At 42.8% G+C, this 18,447-nt stretch overlaps 1 protein-coding gene across 1 annotated transcript in view; it reads right to left on the bottom strand.

Annotated features, from left to right (window-relative positions):
• Positions 1–9,876, bottom strand: part of LOC135517076 (ras-specific guanine nucleotide-releasing factor RalGPS1-like) — a 100,254-nt gene extending 90,378 nt beyond the window's left edge. The window contains exon 1 of the mRNA XM_064941098.1: positions 9,808–9,876. The gene's annotated coding sequence lies outside the window, so the exon portion shown is untranslated. The remainder of the gene's footprint in view (positions 1–9,807) is intronic.
• Positions 9,877–18,447: the final 8,571 nt, after the last annotated feature.

The raw sequence follows: 18,447 nt of genomic DNA, 5'->3' as shown, positions 1-18,447 counted from the left end.
AGTGAAGGAGAGTCCGCAGGTTTTGGTAGCGGGCCGTGTCAGTGGCAATGTATTGACCTCAAAGCGAGCAAAGAAGTTGTTTAGTTTGTCTGGGAGCAAGACATCGTGGTCCACAATGTGGCTGGTTTTTCTTTTGTCATCCATGATTGACTGTAGACCCTGCCACATACCTCTTGTGTGTGAGCCGTTGAATTGCGACTCTACTTTGTCTCTATACTGACGTTTAGCTTGTTTGATTGCCTTGCGGAGGGAATAGCTACATTGTTTGTATTCGGTCATGTTTCCGGTCACCTTTCCCTGATGAAAAGCAGTGGTTCGCGCTTTCAGTTTCTTGCGAATGCTGCCATCAATCCACGGTTTCTGGTTGGGGAATGTTTTAATAGACGCTGTGGGTACAACATTACCGATGCACTTGCTAATAAACTCACTCACCGAATCAGCGTATTCATCAATGTTGTTGTTCGATGCTATGCAGAACATATCCCAGTCCACGTGATCAAGCAATCTTGAAGCGTGGAATCCGATTGGTCGGACCAGCGTTGAACAGACCTGAGCACGGCTGCTTCCTGTTTTAGTCTCTGTCTGTAGGCTGGGAGCAACATAATGGAGTTGTGGTCAGCTTTTCCGAAAGGAGGGCGGGGGTGGGGGGGCCTTATATGCGTTGCGGAAGTTAGAATAACAATGATCCAGGGTTTTGCCAGCCTGGGTTGTGCAATCGATATGCTGATCAAATTTAGGGAGTCTTGTTTTCAGATTAGCCTTTTAAAATCCACAGCTACAATACATGCAGCCTCGGGATATGTGGTTTCCAGTTTACATAGAGTCAAATGAAGTTCGTTCAGGGCCGTCGATGTGTCTGCTTGGGGGGGGGGATATACACGATCCGGTGCCGACAGAGATGGCTGCCTCGCTTCGCGTTCCTAGGAAACCATGCAGTATTTTGTTGTTTGGTGTTATTTCTTACATTGTTACCCCAGCAAATCTTAGGTTTTGTTACATACAGTCGGGAGGAACTATTGGATATAAGAGCAACGTCAACTCACCAACATTACGACCAGGAATACGACTTTCCCAAAGCAGATCCTCTGTTTAGCCCACCACCCAGGACAATGGATCGGATCCCAGCCGGCAACCCAAAACAACGGCGCCGCAGAAGGAGCGGTCTTCTGGTCAGGCGGTCTTCCGTAGACGGGCACATTGTGCACCCGAGCATGCTACTCGCCAATGTCGTCTCTTGACAACAAGGTAGACGAAATCCGAGCAAGGGTTGCCTTCCAGAGAGACATCAGAGACTGTAACATTCTCTGTTTCATGGAAACATGGCTCACTCAAGCCACGCTATCGGAGTCGGTACAGCCAGCTGGTTTCTTCACTCATCGCGCCGACAGAAACAAGCATCCCTCTGGTAAGAAGGGCGGGGCTGTATTTCTTATGATTAACAAGACGTGGTTTCATCATAACAACATACAGGAACTCAAGTCCTTTTGTTCACCTGACTTCCTCACAATCAAATGCTGACTGCATTATCTACCAAGAGAATTCTCTTCGATCGTAATTCAGCGCAGACAAAGAATATCAAGGATCCGGAGAGATTCTGTATGGATGAATGTGTTCCACAACTCAAAATACAAAAAGGCTCAGTGCCGGTAGCCTTGCAAGGCATTGAAAACGGGAGAGAAAAAAAAAGCACAAAGTTATTTTTTTTTAACAATTGTATTAGTATGAAAGAACAATTCAAAACCTGAGCTATATGGTATGCCAAAAAAAAGGGAATTTATTTTATACTGTCGTTTTTGCTCAACTTTATCAAGGGCGTCAATTTCAAGACCCCACTGTAAATCAAACTGCACAGTCTATAGACAGTCTGCTGGGATGGTTGGATGTTTAGATTATTCAGAGTACTGTGAAGTCTGGAAAAGGAGGATCTTCGTATAATGATTTAAAATGCCCTTATTTGTATGGCATGTTGAATAGAATATTTTAAAAATACGACACGTTTCGGCTGCATGGCCTTCCTCAGGGAGTACCAAGAAATAATACAATGTCCCCTTTTGAACAGCTTTTCCCAATTAGCCCTAATTGGAAGAGGGAGTGGTTACAAAATTGATTGGACACACCTAGTAAGCAATACTATACACATTAAAAAGTTAAATACTGTAGTTATGTTATCAAAAAATATAGTCTGCTATGAAGTCTGGCTTGACAATCATTTCAGTAAACAATTAATCTGCAAGGCAATACATTATACACGCTGTCCATCTTAATAGAGAATGATTCGGTAGCAGCTGCTGCAAGCACATTTGTGGAGTGACTGAGTTAGCATACTGCAACCTGAATTGACAAAGTTCCCATTGGTGGCCTAAATGGGATCACAGATTATAATGTGGAGTTGTTCATTGAATTGTCATCGTGGGTAAAGATTGAAGATGAATGTGGAACCAGAAAACTGTTGTGGGGTGAAAGAATATAGAGGACCATGTGATACTAAACATTTGTGAGAAACTTGAAGCAAACAATTGGTTTTCAGCTCACAAGTAGAACTAAGTGAAGATGTACCCGAAAAGGCAGTCACAGGTAAACAATCGAGTCAAAACCCCATTCCTCGCTGGAAGACAACTGGGCCAGATGTTACTGCTCGTCCTCCTCCCACTGCTCACAAACGCACCCCGTGGCTCTGCAGGCGTTGTTATGGCAACAGCTCGCAGCTCAGAATTTCAGGCAGGCTGCGTGGATTACAGAGTGCCGTTTGATGGTTGCCCGGAGAAAACAGCATTCCCTAAATAAACGGGCAGGGAAGAGTGGTCAACCCTGGGCCTAGGGAGGGGACATTGAGTGGATATTTACTAATACGCTGCGGCATCAAACAAGATGCTAAAGCAAATGGAATATTAAGGCTTTGGAGTGCATCTAAATTGTTGAAGGTCAGTACCTATCAGGGGTTGGAACCCGTTCAGGGAACAGAACCCAAAAACATGAAAAAAAAAAAAGTGTTCATTTTAAGGAACAGAATCAGAACGAAAGTCATCTATGCTGTTCTGGAACAGAACCGTTATTTTAAAAGCATAGGAAACAGTTAACGTTATTTTATGTTCCAGACATTTTTTCCCCCAGTCCCTCAAAAAAAAGTGCTTATGCAAAGCCCTCACTGTCACTCAAACTTATTCCGGTGTCTGCCTGCCTGCCAGCTGGACATCTTCACAAGGCAATCTGCCCCAAACCCCCCCAAGCCTAGTGACGCTACTAGCATGACGCGGCTAGCAGCCTAGTGACGCTACTAGCATGACGCGGCTAGCAGCCTAGTGACGCTACTAGCATGACACGGCGAGCAGCCTAGTGACGCTACTAGCATGACGCGACTAGCAGCCTAGTGACGCTACAAGCATGACGCGGCTAGCAGCCTAGTGACGCTACAAGCATGACGCGACTAGCAGCCTAGTGACACTACTAGTAGCCTAGTGACGTTACAAACGTGATTCAGAAATTAGAGAGAGATTTTTCCATTGGAGAAGAATGGATTAACCTTTTCAATGCTAGTTGAGAAAACTATAGTTATCACGTTTCACATTGGACTTATTCATTACAAAAAGGTGTGTTATTTGAATTCTGCTGACTGTTACCAGCACCTCACAACCCTGAGCTGCACACTCCACTCCCCATAACCCACATCTGGCGCCTGAGAGTCGAAGGGGTACCATAAACCTGCCTCTCAAAATCTCTGACCTGTGTGATAGGGATGTTACTAGGGGCCCGGACATCCTGCCCATCCTCTTGACTATACAGGTCCCACAACACTGTTAGTCTCCTTCAGGCAGTGGCAGAGATCAACGTCAAGAACTGGACTGAATCATATCTGGGCTTGTGGGATGGTGTGCGTGCCCAAAGTGAGATGTGTGACATTTATATGTACACACACACATTCTTAAAAATTCATTGTTGTATTATGTATGCTGACTCAGTATAGCTTGTAACCTGTAAAAATGTTCAGTGATTATATGTCATTTATACAGTCCTTGATGACTGTTAGTACTGCTCGACAGAGTGTGTGTGTGTGTGTGTGTGTGTGTGTGTGTGTGTGTGTGTGTGTGTGTGTGTGTGTGTGTGTGTGTGTGTGTGTGTGTGTATGTATGTATGTATGTATGTATGTATGTATGTATGTATGTATGTATGTATGTATATATATATATATATATGAGTCAGTGTATATACACAATTTCTTCCTACAGAACCACTATCAGTCCATTACCGTGCCCACTTTCATCCCCATGTTAATCTTCCTCGGTGTGTGTAAATACAGTTCCTGTGTGCGTTTCAACTCTTGGATTGCCTTATTCCCCTCTAACCGGGGAGCGGTGTCAGTGATTCACAAACCAGTAAAATAAGTAGAGGCGGGTAGATCTTTCAAGGCTAGTTAAGGATACTATAATTATCACGTTTCACTTTGGATTTATTAAAAACTAAAAAAATGTGTTTTTATTTGAATTATTGTGCCGCTCTGGACACAGGTGCTTGTTAGTTGTCATGACTTTACCCTGTTGGGTGAGGTTTATGACCCCCCATAAATACCTTTCCCCCCTTTCTCTCCACTCTACAGAATAGACTCTTGGAAAGCCCTTCGTTAACATAAAGAGTATGGTCACATCAAAAGGTTGGGGAATGGAACAATGTTTCCCTTTGTCAACCAGTTGAAAGTGTCCATTGGTACATAAAGAATATGATGTCAGATCAGTTGTTGTCTGGTATATTATTTCGGACGATAGCGCAACAAATTGTATCTTAGAAAGTCTACACATTCTAGTTATCAGATTCACATGGAATTGTTGTGTAATTTAAATATGAAACTGTGTGAAGATGAAATGTGATTTTAGCTTCGAAATAAGAATTATTTTCATAAGTAAACGTATGCTCACTCAGCGGCCACGCCCAAGGCATTGGTTGAGAACTATGAAACACACTCCTCTCCCCCAGTACAAAAGCCTGTTGATGGAAGTCAACCTTAGGACAGGAGTCTTAACATTTCTGGAACTAACATTTAAAAAAAATGGGTGAATTTCAACGTGGAGGTGAATTGACTAGACCAGCCAGAATACAGCGCGAGCGGATTATGGTATCAACTTTGAACTATTATTCACTAAAGAAGAAGTGATACATCCTAGACATCTAGTTATCAGCTGCAGTTGAGAATCTCCTAAGAACTGAGGGTACTTCAATGTACCCGCTTCTACAACAAAAAGACCAGAAAGATTATTCAGAAGGACAATGGCGATTTCTGCTGGCCAAGATTCTGTATTTACGGCAGCATAAGTTCAAGGTCCGATAGAGACCCAATCCCTTTGTCCTTCAGTCTTCCCGGTCAAGCCCAACCCCCTTCCTTTGTGTAACTAGCCGTCATACTGGGTTGCCCTCTAGGGGCTTTTCATGACATGATTAGTAATAGATTATACATCAATCCTGTGTATGTATATGTAATTCTGTGTGATTGTTTAGGTATTTAGTTATAATAATTAAGCCGATGTGTATTGCTGAGTCAAACCCTGGCTAACGAGTTATGCAGATAACCAAGCACTTTACGACCATACGACCATCAGAATGAGACTAATAAAGTGACGATTAATAATTGACTGCTATCGATATTTAAAGATCTTCAGAGTGGATTCGGGAGATAACCACTCTATATATAAATTCCTGTTTCCGTGGTGTCTCAGGTTATTAAATGGTTTAATTCAATCACGTAATCTATTAAAACAGTAGGTAATCGATTTGAGAAAATAGCATGTCATAATGTAATCACAGTCAGAGACACGACATTAGCTAGCTAGCTAGGTGGTCCGACGTTAAGCTAACTGAAGTTCAGACATTCAATGTTCCTCCATAGGTATAATTCTGTTAACGCAAGTCATAAAGATGCCCTTCGCTTCAAGCCAAGTCACCTCCACCCTCTCCTGACCTACAAAATTTCAGTTGCATCTCACGCCCTACACTAGTTTTTGCAATGCATGCAAATAGCTTGCCCGCTCCATAGCAAGCTGCTCCATCACCTCTGATTAGTGAAATAATTTAATGTCGAGCTAAAATGTGTGTTTTTTAAACGTTTAAGATTTAAAAAACAGTGACTTTGGGATTTGAACTTTATTTTGCTAAATTATGATTCTAGAGCGATCATTTAAAAAAAAAAAATAATAATAAATCCAACCCCTTGTTGCTGTAGTAATTGTATCGTCATCCATCGCTATTACTGACATTCCACATTGCCAGGAGCCAAAGAACTAACAGGAATTGGGATTAACCTTTTCCCATTCAGGTCATCCAATTGGAGTCTTCCAGGAATGAGTCAGTGTAGGACTCGCAATTTGTTCTGAGTCTGCATGAGCCAGCACCACGTCATGACGCAGGAATATCCAAGAGCAAGTTTAAAAAATAAAATTGTGGGTGGAGGGGGGGGGGGACGACGGACTTTTCCCCTAAAGCTTCTCTGATGTCATATGTCCATTTGATCAGGTGGAGAGAAGTGCAGCCATCACTCTTGTCAGACCTAAGATAGAAGGATGGGAAGCATTTCCTGAACCTTTAGTAAACTTTAGCATTAATATGAACACAAACACCAGCTAAACGGCTGGCAACGGTGTGGTGTAGTCCAATCTGCAAGAAAAGAACTAGCCAGTACCACTTCACACACACAGTTGGAGGCCGTTAGCAGCAGGGAATAAGTGGGTGACGATCTAATGTTTCAGGGAGGGGCTTCAACTAAACCATTTTGCCTTGGAGGTGACGACTGTCCCTGCTAATAGACAAGTCGGTCTTCATCTGTCAATGCAAACCCCAGAGAGAAACCGCTGTAAAGAGACTGAGGCACAGCCAACTTGTGTAGGACGAGGATGCGCGTTGTTTATCTTGTAGCCTACGTACGCACCGTTGTTAGTTGTTTAAACATGCTATGCTCCACCCAGCACGATGATACGTTTTAGCCTCACCGTTCAAGATGAAAACAAAATAACATTGTAAAGGAGCTCATATATGCGCAGACTGCAGAGTCAAATCCCTTGACTACATGTGCAGACCTGTGATGAAAATCATTTCTGGGTTTTCCGATTGTTATTTTACCTCTGGAGGAACCATAGGCAGCTGCAGGTCTTTGTGCGATGGCAAACCAAGGCAAATCACTTAACATTCTCAGGGATTTTTGTTGTACAGAAGACAGATTAAAAATAGGAGGACAAATCTAATTTTTTTGGTCGTCACACAAACATCTGCTAACCATGTGTGTAGCGAAACGCTTGTGCTTCTAGTTTCAACAGTGCAGTAATATATCTAACAAGTAATCTAACAGTTCCCCAACAACTACCTAATACACACAAATCTAAAAAGGGGGAATGAGAATATGTACATTTAAATATATGGATGAGCGATGGCCGAGCGGCACAGACAAGGTGCAATAGATGGTATAAAATACAGAATATACACATGATGAGTAATACAAGATATGTAAACATTATTAAAGTGCCATTATTTAAAGTGACTCGTGATTAGAGGTCGACCAATTATGATTTTTCAACGCCAATACATATTATTGGAGGACAAAAAAAAGCTGACAGCGATTCATTGGCACGCATTTTTGTAATGATGACAATTGCAACAATACTGAATGAACACTTATTTTAACTTAATATACTACATATTATGGGCTTTTGGATGGGTGTTCTTAAAGTGATTCCACAGGTTGGTGGTATTTCTTGATTTAGCCTTTGCTGACCCCATGCTTACATCTTCGGGGCGGCAGAGTAGCCTAGTGGTTAGAGTGTTGGACAAGTAACCAGAAGGTTGCGAGTTCAAACGCCCGAGCTGACAAGGTACAAATCTGTCGTTCTACCCCTGAACAGGCAGGTAACCCACTGTAACTAGGCCGTCATTGAAAATAAGAATTTGCTCTTAACTGACTTGCCTAGTAAAAGAAAAAATAAAATCTTTATTACAAATAAGACACCTTGCTGTCCCTGGGGCCAATTCCATGTAATAGTCTGGTGCTCTGCTTTTCTCTGCCATCTGTAAAACACACACAGCTCTGAAGTGACAACGATGCTGAAGAGTCTGCTTAGGAGACAAATACTCTCAACTGTTTGAATAAAAATAGAGTAAGTTACTTGTGATGAATGTTGAAAACAAAAACTGTCATTTCTATATGCAGGAAATCCTATTTTAATAATGGGCATGGTAAGAATTGACTACCAAAGTGCGAGTCATAATTCCCATGACACCTTCTAGTAAAATCTGAAAAGCGGTTCCTTCATACATTTATTCCATAGGATGTTTTTAGATTCACTTAAAATAAGGTCTGTGTTGTGTAGGCTTACACCACCTTTATAACGGTGTAGATATCCATAGGACAAGGTAACTCTGATCAATATTGGCGAAATATAAGCGAAGATCATATTTTTTGTAGAGTGGATTTATGAAAATATGTTGACAAACGTTACCTTAACCTAGTGAGATTTACACGGGTATCAAAACGCAGAGGCGGTTTAAACCTGCACCCTAACCTACACGAAACACAGACCTTATTGGAAGTAGATCAACACATTCTCTATGGAAGACATGAACAGAGGTGGTTTAAGCCTGCACCCTAACCTGCACGAAACACAGACCTTATTGGAAGTAGATCAAGACATTCTCTATGGAAGACATGAACAGAGGTGGTTTAAGCCTGCACCCTAACCTGCACGAAACACAGACCTTATTGGAAGTAGATCAACACATTCTCTATGGAAGACATGAACAGAGGCGGTTTAAACCTGCACCCTAACCTACACGAAACACAGACCTTATTGGAAGTAGATCAAGACATTCTCTATGGAAGACATGAACAGAGGCGGTTTAAACCTGCACCCTAACCTACACGAAACACAGACCTTATCTGAAGTAGATCAAGACATTCTCTATGGAAGACATGAACAGAGGCGGTTTAAGCCTGCACCCTAACCTACACGAAACACAGACCTTATCTGAAGTAGATCAACACATTCTCTATGGAAGACATGAACAGAGGCGGTTTAAGCCTGCACCCTAACCTACACGAAACACAGACCTTATTGGAAGTAGATCAAGACATTCTCTATGGAAGACATGAACAGAGGCGGTTTAAGCCTGCACGAAACACAGACCTTATCTGAAGTAGATCAACACATTCTCTATGGAAGAAATGAAAATTAACCTGCACCCTAACCTGCACGAAACACAGGTGGTTTAAGCCTGCACCCTAACCTGCTACTAAACCTTTGAAACACAGACCTTATCTGAAGTAGATCAACACATTCTCTATGGAAGACATGAACAGAGGTGGTTTAAGCCTGCACCCTAACCTGCACGAAACACAGACCTTATTGGAAGTAGATCAAGACATTCTCTATGGAAGACATGAACGGTAAAATAACGACAGGTCCCTTTCAAGTTCAGCCGTAAGTTTATTACAGGAATTACTGCATTTGCGTAACAGGACTATGCAATGTAATCTCTAAACCTTTGACTATTACGAGCCTGCTGCTGCCTACCACCCCTCAGTCAGACTGCTCTATCAAGTCATAGAAACACAGAAATACGAGCCTTAGGTCAAATCCGGAAACTATCACTTCGGAAACAAAGGTTTATTCCGTTCCGTATTTTATCTAACGGGTGGCATCCATAAGTCTAAATATGCGTGATTGGGTCTCAATGTAGGCAGCAGCCTCTGAGTTAGTGATTGCTGTTTAGCTGTCTGATGGCCTTGAGAGAAGCTGTTTTTAAATCTCTCAGTCCCAACTTTGATGCACCCGTACTAACCTCGCCTTCTGGATGGTAGCGGTGTGAACAGGCAGTGGCTCGGGTGGTTGTTGCCCTTGATGATCTTTATGGTCTTCCTGTGACATCGGGTGGTGTAGGTGTCCAGGAGGGCAGGTAGTTTGCCCCCGGTGATGAGTTGTGCAGACCTCACTACCCTCTGGAGAGCCTTACGGTTGTGGGCGGAGCAGTTGCCGTACCAGGCGGTGATACAGCACGACAGGATGCTCTCGATTGTGCATCTGTAAAAGTTTGTGAGGGTTTTAGATGACAAGCCAAATTTCTTCAGCCTCCTGAGGTTGAAGGGGCACTGTTGCGCATTCTTCACCCCGCTGTCTGTGTGGGTGGACCATTTCAGATGATGTCCGTTTGCACCACCTTTGTCCTCTACTCAGTCACCTGTCCCCTAAGAGGAACACTGCACCGTCATGGCACACTCTACAAAGTCACCTGTCCCCAAGAAGAACTCGCTATGGATGTCACAAACAAGCACTGCCGAGATTTGGGAAACATCACGTCCCATCACAGTGTAGACAGGAAGGCAGTCGAGGAAGAAGCACAAGCCCATTGAGTTTCAAAGCCGGCCTTTTCGCTCTGATAAAAAAAAGGTCAAAGGTAGTTTCGGAAAAGGTCAAAGCCCCACAGGCTCCGATTGTAAATATGGTGGATTTCAAACACTGGCGAGTTCAAAACAGGTGGTTTAGGTGGTGATTCGCAAGGGATCTGCAGCAAGAGAGTAATGTCTGACAGGGGTACCAAACATTCAAAAGGCTATGGCTGTACACGTTTTAAAAAAGCAAGGTTTACGTCAGCCTGTGTGAGAAACTTGAAAGTTGCAAGGGCATCGACACTGAAAATGTTATTGCAGATCATCCATTCAGACCAGATCTCAGTATAACCTCCGAGAACTACTAGAACAAAACTTATCCACTATCCCAAGCTTTTTCAGACAATCGGTGCAAAAATGTTACGCGTTCATCAAAATCAGTCGTTCTCGAAGCTTCTGAAGGATCTCCAAAATGAAAACTGGAGCGCAGAATAGTAAGTCGATAGGGCTGGGTGGTATACTGTATTTCACACACACACACACACACACACACACACACACACACACACACACACACAGTATTGATGCACAGACCGGTTTAGGTTTTTACTTTACCTTCTATAACGGTATTTGAATGTTTATGAATGTTGATTAAATGTGATATGCTGTGTGTAACGACCATTTTTATAGTTTACTTCCCTACTTGAGTCATCTCTCTCAATGCTGCTTTCAACACAGAACTAGCCACGCCCCCTGACACTCAAGGAGCGCATTTGTTGTTCCTCGACTATGAGACACTTGCGTTCAGTCTGCATGGTCAATGCAGCACATGCAAAAACGTTGATGACGATGTTTACACTTTGCTACTTAAAATAAATCCACAAGGGTTATAATTACACTATTAGTTTGTTTCTGCAAACAATTAGCTTGTCTTTATTCGTTAGGCTAAATCGTGTTAGCCGCTAATGCATGCTAAATCGCTAGTTAGTACATTTATTAGCTAGCTAGTGTCATGACATGCCCTGGGGGGAGGATCAGAGCAGCCCCCCCTCTCTACAGTTTTATGACAGATCATAAATACCATGGAAGAAACTGCCATGCAGTATTGAAGGAGTGTCTCAACCAGAACAAAGCGCTTTTCTTAGTTCATAACTCCTAATCACCAAAATGGGAGAACTAAACAAAATGTCTACTTTTGAGAATGTGGGAATGATCCGTGGACACTTAAGGGAGAGTCATGACGAGTAGTGTTTAATTTGGTGATCTCATGACAGGAAACAAACTGTATCTCTTTAAAAAAAAAGTGTACATTTCCCAGCTGTCAGGTTTCCATCTAAATATTGTGTAACGTACGTGATTAAACATGAAGCTATTTGTGAAAAGATGTGATGTTAATCCCATTTAGAAGGTTTTCATATAAAGCTCACACCCACATGAACCCAGACATCACATTAGGTGTCATAGAACCTCCCCTTCTTCCACGAATATAAAACACCATCCTACAAAATACATCAAGTCAGAGAACCCCGGGACGGAGTTCGCACGTTGGAATGGCTGGAAAGGATTAAACTCGGAGACTATCGATCACTACAGAATAAAGAGCAAATCTTAGACGTATAATTACTAGTCTGCAGCTAGAAGTTACGCAAGTCTAGAACGAGAACCGACAACCGCCGAAGCATCTATTCTATGAGAATATTTCTGAATGGTACTCTGAAGTATGCATTCTAACCACGAAATACATTGTGACTTCTGGGAAAGTTAACCAGAGACTCTAATGAACTCCACAGGACGATCGAGGATTCCAACAGAAGACAACGACATACGGGCGTAAATATGTACGTTGCGATTATTCTGGAATGAACGGCAGTTTATGTGCAAAGGATTAGCATTTCAATTAATATAATTACAGTCTGTGTGTAGGGAATCCATTCTGTTTTTCCCGCTCTCCCTCTCAGTCCCCACCCCTTTCCTTTGTCTACCAAGCCATCACATTGGCTTAGTCCACTAGGGACTTTTCTATCATTGTTAATAGTAACCAATATCTGTATGTAATTGTGTGATTATTAGTTAGTAAATAAATCAATTAAACCAATATGGATATCTGCACAAACGCTAGTTTCCATAATGAATCAGCAATATACAAGGGTTTGCGACATTCAGCAATGAGGACGTAATAATTAAATTAATAGAAGACTTAATTGATCAGATATTTTAAAAAAATATTTTAAAAAAAGAGGCACAAAAAAAAAAAAAAAAATTCGCTGAAGAGTTATATTCGGAAAAATATCAACTTTGTAATCTCAAACATTTTCCGTGGTGCCCCAACTTACTAATAATGTTTACATTATTAGTTTAATCAAATAATTAAACATAGAACTGAGTTGATATAAATAAGTCTTCACATTTAATGAGTCCAGACATGACACCAGCTAGCCAGCTGAGTCAGAGCAAAGTAGCTAGCTATACAGCCTGATACCAGTGATGTTATAGCCTAAATTAGCATGTTTGAGCAACAGTATCATCTAAATCAAAGAGGAATAGGCGTAGCATGAATGTTGGATACATTAATAAATATTTAACCCAGCCAAAGATTATAGGGTCCCCAAGGGAACACTAACCAACAGTGGTTCCTACCCTGTCACAATAACTCCCTGACATTTTCATGTCAAAGCACTGTATTCAATGTACCCACTATTATATGGAATTCAATTAATCATTTTATGTCCATGATACTAACAGCTCAAAGTGTTATGATCTATTTGATCTAAAATTGCAATTGCAACATTAGGTAAAAAAATAAAATAAGGCCTCGATTTTTTTGCCCATTTCATGCAGGCCTATGTGGCAGTGTGGAAATTCTCAAGTGAGTGTTAACTGTAAACACAGAAATGTATTAAAATGCAGGAAATTATTTTTGGTTATAGTTGAATTGAAGTGTAAAACAAAATCAGAATGGGGGAAAAAGTGAAGTCTGTGAAGTCCATGGAGAACAAGAGCACCTCCTCCCAGCTGCCCACTGCACTGAGGCTAGGTAACACGGTCACCACCGATAAATACACTATAATGTCCATGGAGAACAAGAGCACCTCCTCCCAGCTGCCCACTGCACTGAGGCTAGGTAACACGGTCACCACCGATAAATACACTATAATGTCCATGGAGAACAAGAGCACCTCCTCCCAGCTGCCCACTGCACTGAGGCTAGGTAACACGGTCACCACCGATAAATACACTATAATGTCCATGGAGAACAAGAGCACCTCCTCCCAGCTGCCCACTGCACTGAGGCTAGGTAACACGGTCACCACCGATAAATACACTATAATGTCCATGGAGAACAAGAGCACCTCCTCCCAGCTGCCCACTGCACTGAGGCTAGGTAACACGGTCACCACCGATAAATCCACTATAATGTCCATGGAGAACAAGAGCACCTCCTCCCAGCTGCCCACTGCACTGAGGCTAGGTAACACGGTCACCACCGATAAATCCATGATTATCGAAAACTTCAACAAGCATTTCTCAATGGCTGGCCATGCCTTCCGCCTGGCTACTCCAACCTCGGCCAACAGCTCCGCCCCCCCCCGCAGCTCCTCGCCCAAGCCTCTCCAGGTTCTCCTTTACCCAAATCCAGATAGCAGATATTCTGAAAGAGCTGCAAAACCTGGACCCGTACAAATCAGCTGGGCTTGACAATCTGGACCCTCTATTTCTGAAACTAGCCGCCGCCATTGTCGCAACCCCTATTACCAGCCTGTTCAACCTCTCTTTCATATCGTCTGAGATCCCCAAGGATTGGAAAGCTGCCGCAGTCATCCCCCTCTTCAAAGGGGGAGACACCTTGGACCCAAACTGTTACAGACCTATATCCATCCTGCCCTGCCTATCTAAGGTCTTTGAAAGCCAAGTCAACAAACAGGTCACTGACCATCTCGAATCCCACCGTACCTTCTCCGCTGTGCAATCTGGTTTCCGAGCTGGTCACGGGTGCACCCCAGCCACACTCAAGGTACTAAACGATATCATAACTGCCATCGATAAAAGACAGTACTGTGCAGCCGTCTTCATCGACCTTGCCAAGGCTTTCAACTCTGTCAATCACCATATTCTTATCGGCAGACTCAGTAGCCTCGGTTTTTCGGATGACTGCCTTGCCTGGTTCACCAATTACTTTGCAGACAGAGTTCAGTGTGTCAAATCGGAGGGCATGCTGTCCGGTCCTCTGGCAGTCTCTATGTGGGTGCCACAGGGTTCAATTCTCAGGCCGACTCTTTTCTCTGTATATATCAATGATGTTGCTCTTGCTGCGGGCGATTCCCTGATCCACCTCTACGCAGACGACACCATTCTATATACTTCCGGCCCGTCCTTGGACACTGTGCCATCTAACCTCCAAACGAGCTTCGATGCCATACAACACTCCTTCCGTGGCCTCCAACTGCTCTTAAACGCTAGTAAAACCAAATGCATGCTTTTCAAACGATCGCTGCCTGCACCCGCATGCCCGTCTAGCATCACCACCCTGGATGGTTCCGACCTTGAATATGTAGACATCTATAAGTACCTAGGTGTCTGGCTAGACTGTAAACTCTCCTTCCAGACTCATATCAAACATCTCCAATCGAAAATCAAATCAAGAGTCGGCTTTCTATTCCGCAACAAAGCCTCCTTCACTCACGCCGCCAAACTTACCCTAGTAAAACTGACTATCCTACCGATCCTCGACTTCGGCGATGTCATCTACAAAATTGCTTCCATCACTCTACTCAGCAAACTGGATGCAGTTTATCACAGTGCCATCCGTTTTGTCACTAAAGCCCCTTATACCACCCACCACTGCGACTTGTATGCTCTAGTCGGCTGGCCCTCTCTACATATTCGTCGCCAGACCCACTGGCTCCAGGTCATCTACAAGTCCATGCTAGGTAAAGCTCCGCCTTATCTCAGTTCACTGGTCACGATGGCAACACCCATCCATAGCACGCCCTCCAGCAGGTGTATCTCACTGATCATCCCTAAAGCCAACACCTCATTTGGCCGCCATTCGTTCCAGTACTCTGCTGCCTGTGACTGGAACGAATTGCAAAAATCCCTGAAGTTGGAGACTTTTATCTCCCTCACCAACTTCAAACATCTGCTATCTGAGCAGCTAACCGATCGCTGCAGCTGTACATAGTCTATTGGTAAATAGCCCACCCATTTTCACCTACCTCATCCCCATACTGTTTTTATTTATTTACTTTTCAGCTCTTTTGCACACCAGTATCTCTACCTGTACATGACCATCTGATCATTTATCACTCCAGTGTTAATCTGCAAAATTGTAATTATTCACCTACCTCCTCATGCCTTTTGCACACAATGTATATAGACTCCCCTTTTTTCTACTGTGTTATTGACTTGTTAATTGTTTACTCCATGTGTAACTCTGTTGTCTGTTCACACTGCTATGCTTTATCTTGGCCAGGTCGCAGTTGCAAATCAACTAGCCTACCTGGTTAAGTAAAGGTGAAATAAAAAAATAAAAAAATAAAATACATTCTAAGTGATTTTTCAGTGGGTATGTGTTGCCCCCCCTAGGGTCACGCACTAATTAAGAACATTTATTACTCAAAAACCATCATACCATCAAAAATTCTAAAACTTCCGTGATCTGATATTCTGGCCATATTACCCAGCTTTAATAGTAAGTATACCCTTAGTTTTTACCCTAAATTGGTGATTGTCAGAATAATTTATTGGGGGAAAAGCCAACTGGCGTCGTCAGGGGAAACTTAAGGAGGCATAATAAGGGAGGGTCGTGACTAGAGGCATGGCTTTTTAGAGAAATTCTTCAGCTCTCACTCTGGCCCTTTTCCAGCAGACCTGCCTCACTACTGAGGGTGTGAATGGACTCTCGTTGGCCTTTCAGACGAGAGAACTCCTGGCACATTCAGGGTCCAGGAGAGAGAGTGAAAGGGAGGTGCCCGGAGAGGGAGGAGTGGGAAAGAGAGAAGAGCTGAATAATTGGGTTTCATTAGCCTCTGTCAGAGCTCCTTTGTACTTCTGCCTCTCGTTCAGAGCCAGGGCCACTGGGCGAAGTAGAGTGAGGATGGACAGAAAGCGTGACATGATTGGGTCTTAGGAAATGGAGTAGCTTTTGGCCCTGCCAATTACAACTCTTACCAAAAAAGTAATGTCTAAGAGCGTAATTGCACTCCAATAGATCCATGCAATTTGAATACCATTTGAGAATCAAGAAGCTACAAAATCATAATGATTTTAATTACAGTTGAACTGTAGCGTTTAGGAATATCACCCATACTCCAAAAACTGTTAACTGTGGCAAAGGCACACAGAGGAGTAGACACTGACTTAAAGTTAGTTTGACATATAGTACCAGTCAAAGGTTTGGACACACCTACTCATTCAAATGGTGCTTTTTTTTTTTTTACTATTTTCTACTTTGTAGAATAGTGAAGACACGGAATCATGTAAAAAAAAAAATATTTTTTTAAATAAATCGAAATGAACAATATATTTTAGATTGTTCAAAGTAGCCACTCTTTGCCTTGATGACAGCTTTGCACACTCTTGGCATTCTCTCAACCAGCTTCATAAGGAATGCTTTTCCAACATATGCTGAGCACTCGTTGGCTGCTTTTCCTTCACTCTGCGGTCCAACTCATTCCAAACCATCTCAATTGGGTTGAGGTCGGGTGATTGTGGAGGCCAGGTCATCTGATTCAGCACTCCATCACTCTCATTCTCGGTCAAATAGCCATTACACAGCCTGGAGGTGTGTTTTGGGTCATTGTCCTGTTGAAAAATAAATGTTTGTGGGACTAAGTGCAAACCAGATGGGATGGCGTATCGCTGCAGAGTTCTGTGGTAGCCAAGCTGGTCAAGTGTGCCTTGAATTCCAAATAAATCACTGACAGTGTCACCAGCAAAGCACCCCCACAGCATCACATCCCCTCCTCCATGCTTCACAGTGAGAACCACGCATGCAGAGATGATCCGTCCAACAACTGCGTCTCACAAAGACACAGCAGCTGGAACAAAAAAAAAATCTCAACATTTGGACTCAGACTAAAAAGGACACATTTCCACGGTCTATTGCTCATGTTCTTTTTAGCCCAAGTGAGTCTCTTTCTTATTGGTGTCCTTTAGTAGTGGTTTCTTTGCAGGTATTCGACCATGAAGGCCTGATTCACACAGTCTCCTCTGAACAGTTGTGATGTTGAGATGTGTCTCTTACTTGAACTCTGAAGCATTTTTTTGGGCTGCAATTTCTGAGGCTGGTAAATCTAATGAACATATCCTCTGCAGCAGAGGTAACTCTGGGTCTTCCTTTCCTGTGGCGCTCTTCATGGGAGCCACTTTCATCATAGCGCTTGATGGTATTTGTGACTGCACTTTGAAGAAACTTTCAAAGTACTTGACATTTTCCATATTGACTGACCTTCATGTCTTACAGTAATGATGGACAGTGGTTTCTCTTTGCTTATTTGAGCTGTTCTTGCCATAATATGGACTTGGTCTTTTACCAAATAGGGATATCTTCTGTATACCACCCCTATCTTGTCACAACACAACTGATTGGCATTAAGAAGGAAAGAAATTCCACAAATTAACAAGGCACACCTGTTAATTGAAATGCATTCCAGGTGACTACCTCGTGAAGCTGGTTGAGAGAATGCCAAAGTGTGCAAAGCTTTCGAGGCAAAGGGTGGCTACTAAATCAAAACATATTTTGATTTGTTTTACACTTTCTTGGTTACTACATGATTTCATAGTTTTGACGTCTTCACTATTGTTCTACAATGTAGAAATCCTGGAATGAGGAGGTGTGTCCACATGTTTGACTTGTACTGCATCTCCTGTGATGAGGTTAGGAGGAGGGAGGCAAAGCTGATCCCAAATCTGTGGTTAGGATTAAACTTCTAGCAGGAGCCTTACTAAGTGACCTTTCAACTTTGCTTCCATACACACCCCCATTCAGTGTGTCAGCAGGGAGTAGTCAATGAAGATATAAGAATCACGTGTTTAGTTACATTAGCATTTTCCTTATTAGCATGAAGACGATCTATACGAGGTTATCAATGAGAAAA

Source organism: Oncorhynchus masou, chromosome 28 (assembly GCF_036934945.1).
Source record: "Oncorhynchus masou masou isolate Uvic2021 chromosome 28, UVic_Omas_1.1, whole genome shotgun sequence".
Classification (NCBI taxonomy): Eukaryota; Metazoa; Chordata; class Actinopteri; order Salmoniformes; family Salmonidae; genus Oncorhynchus; species Oncorhynchus masou.
The sequence above is the reverse complement of the archived record's forward strand: the minus strand, read 5'-3'. Positions and strand labels throughout refer to the sequence as shown.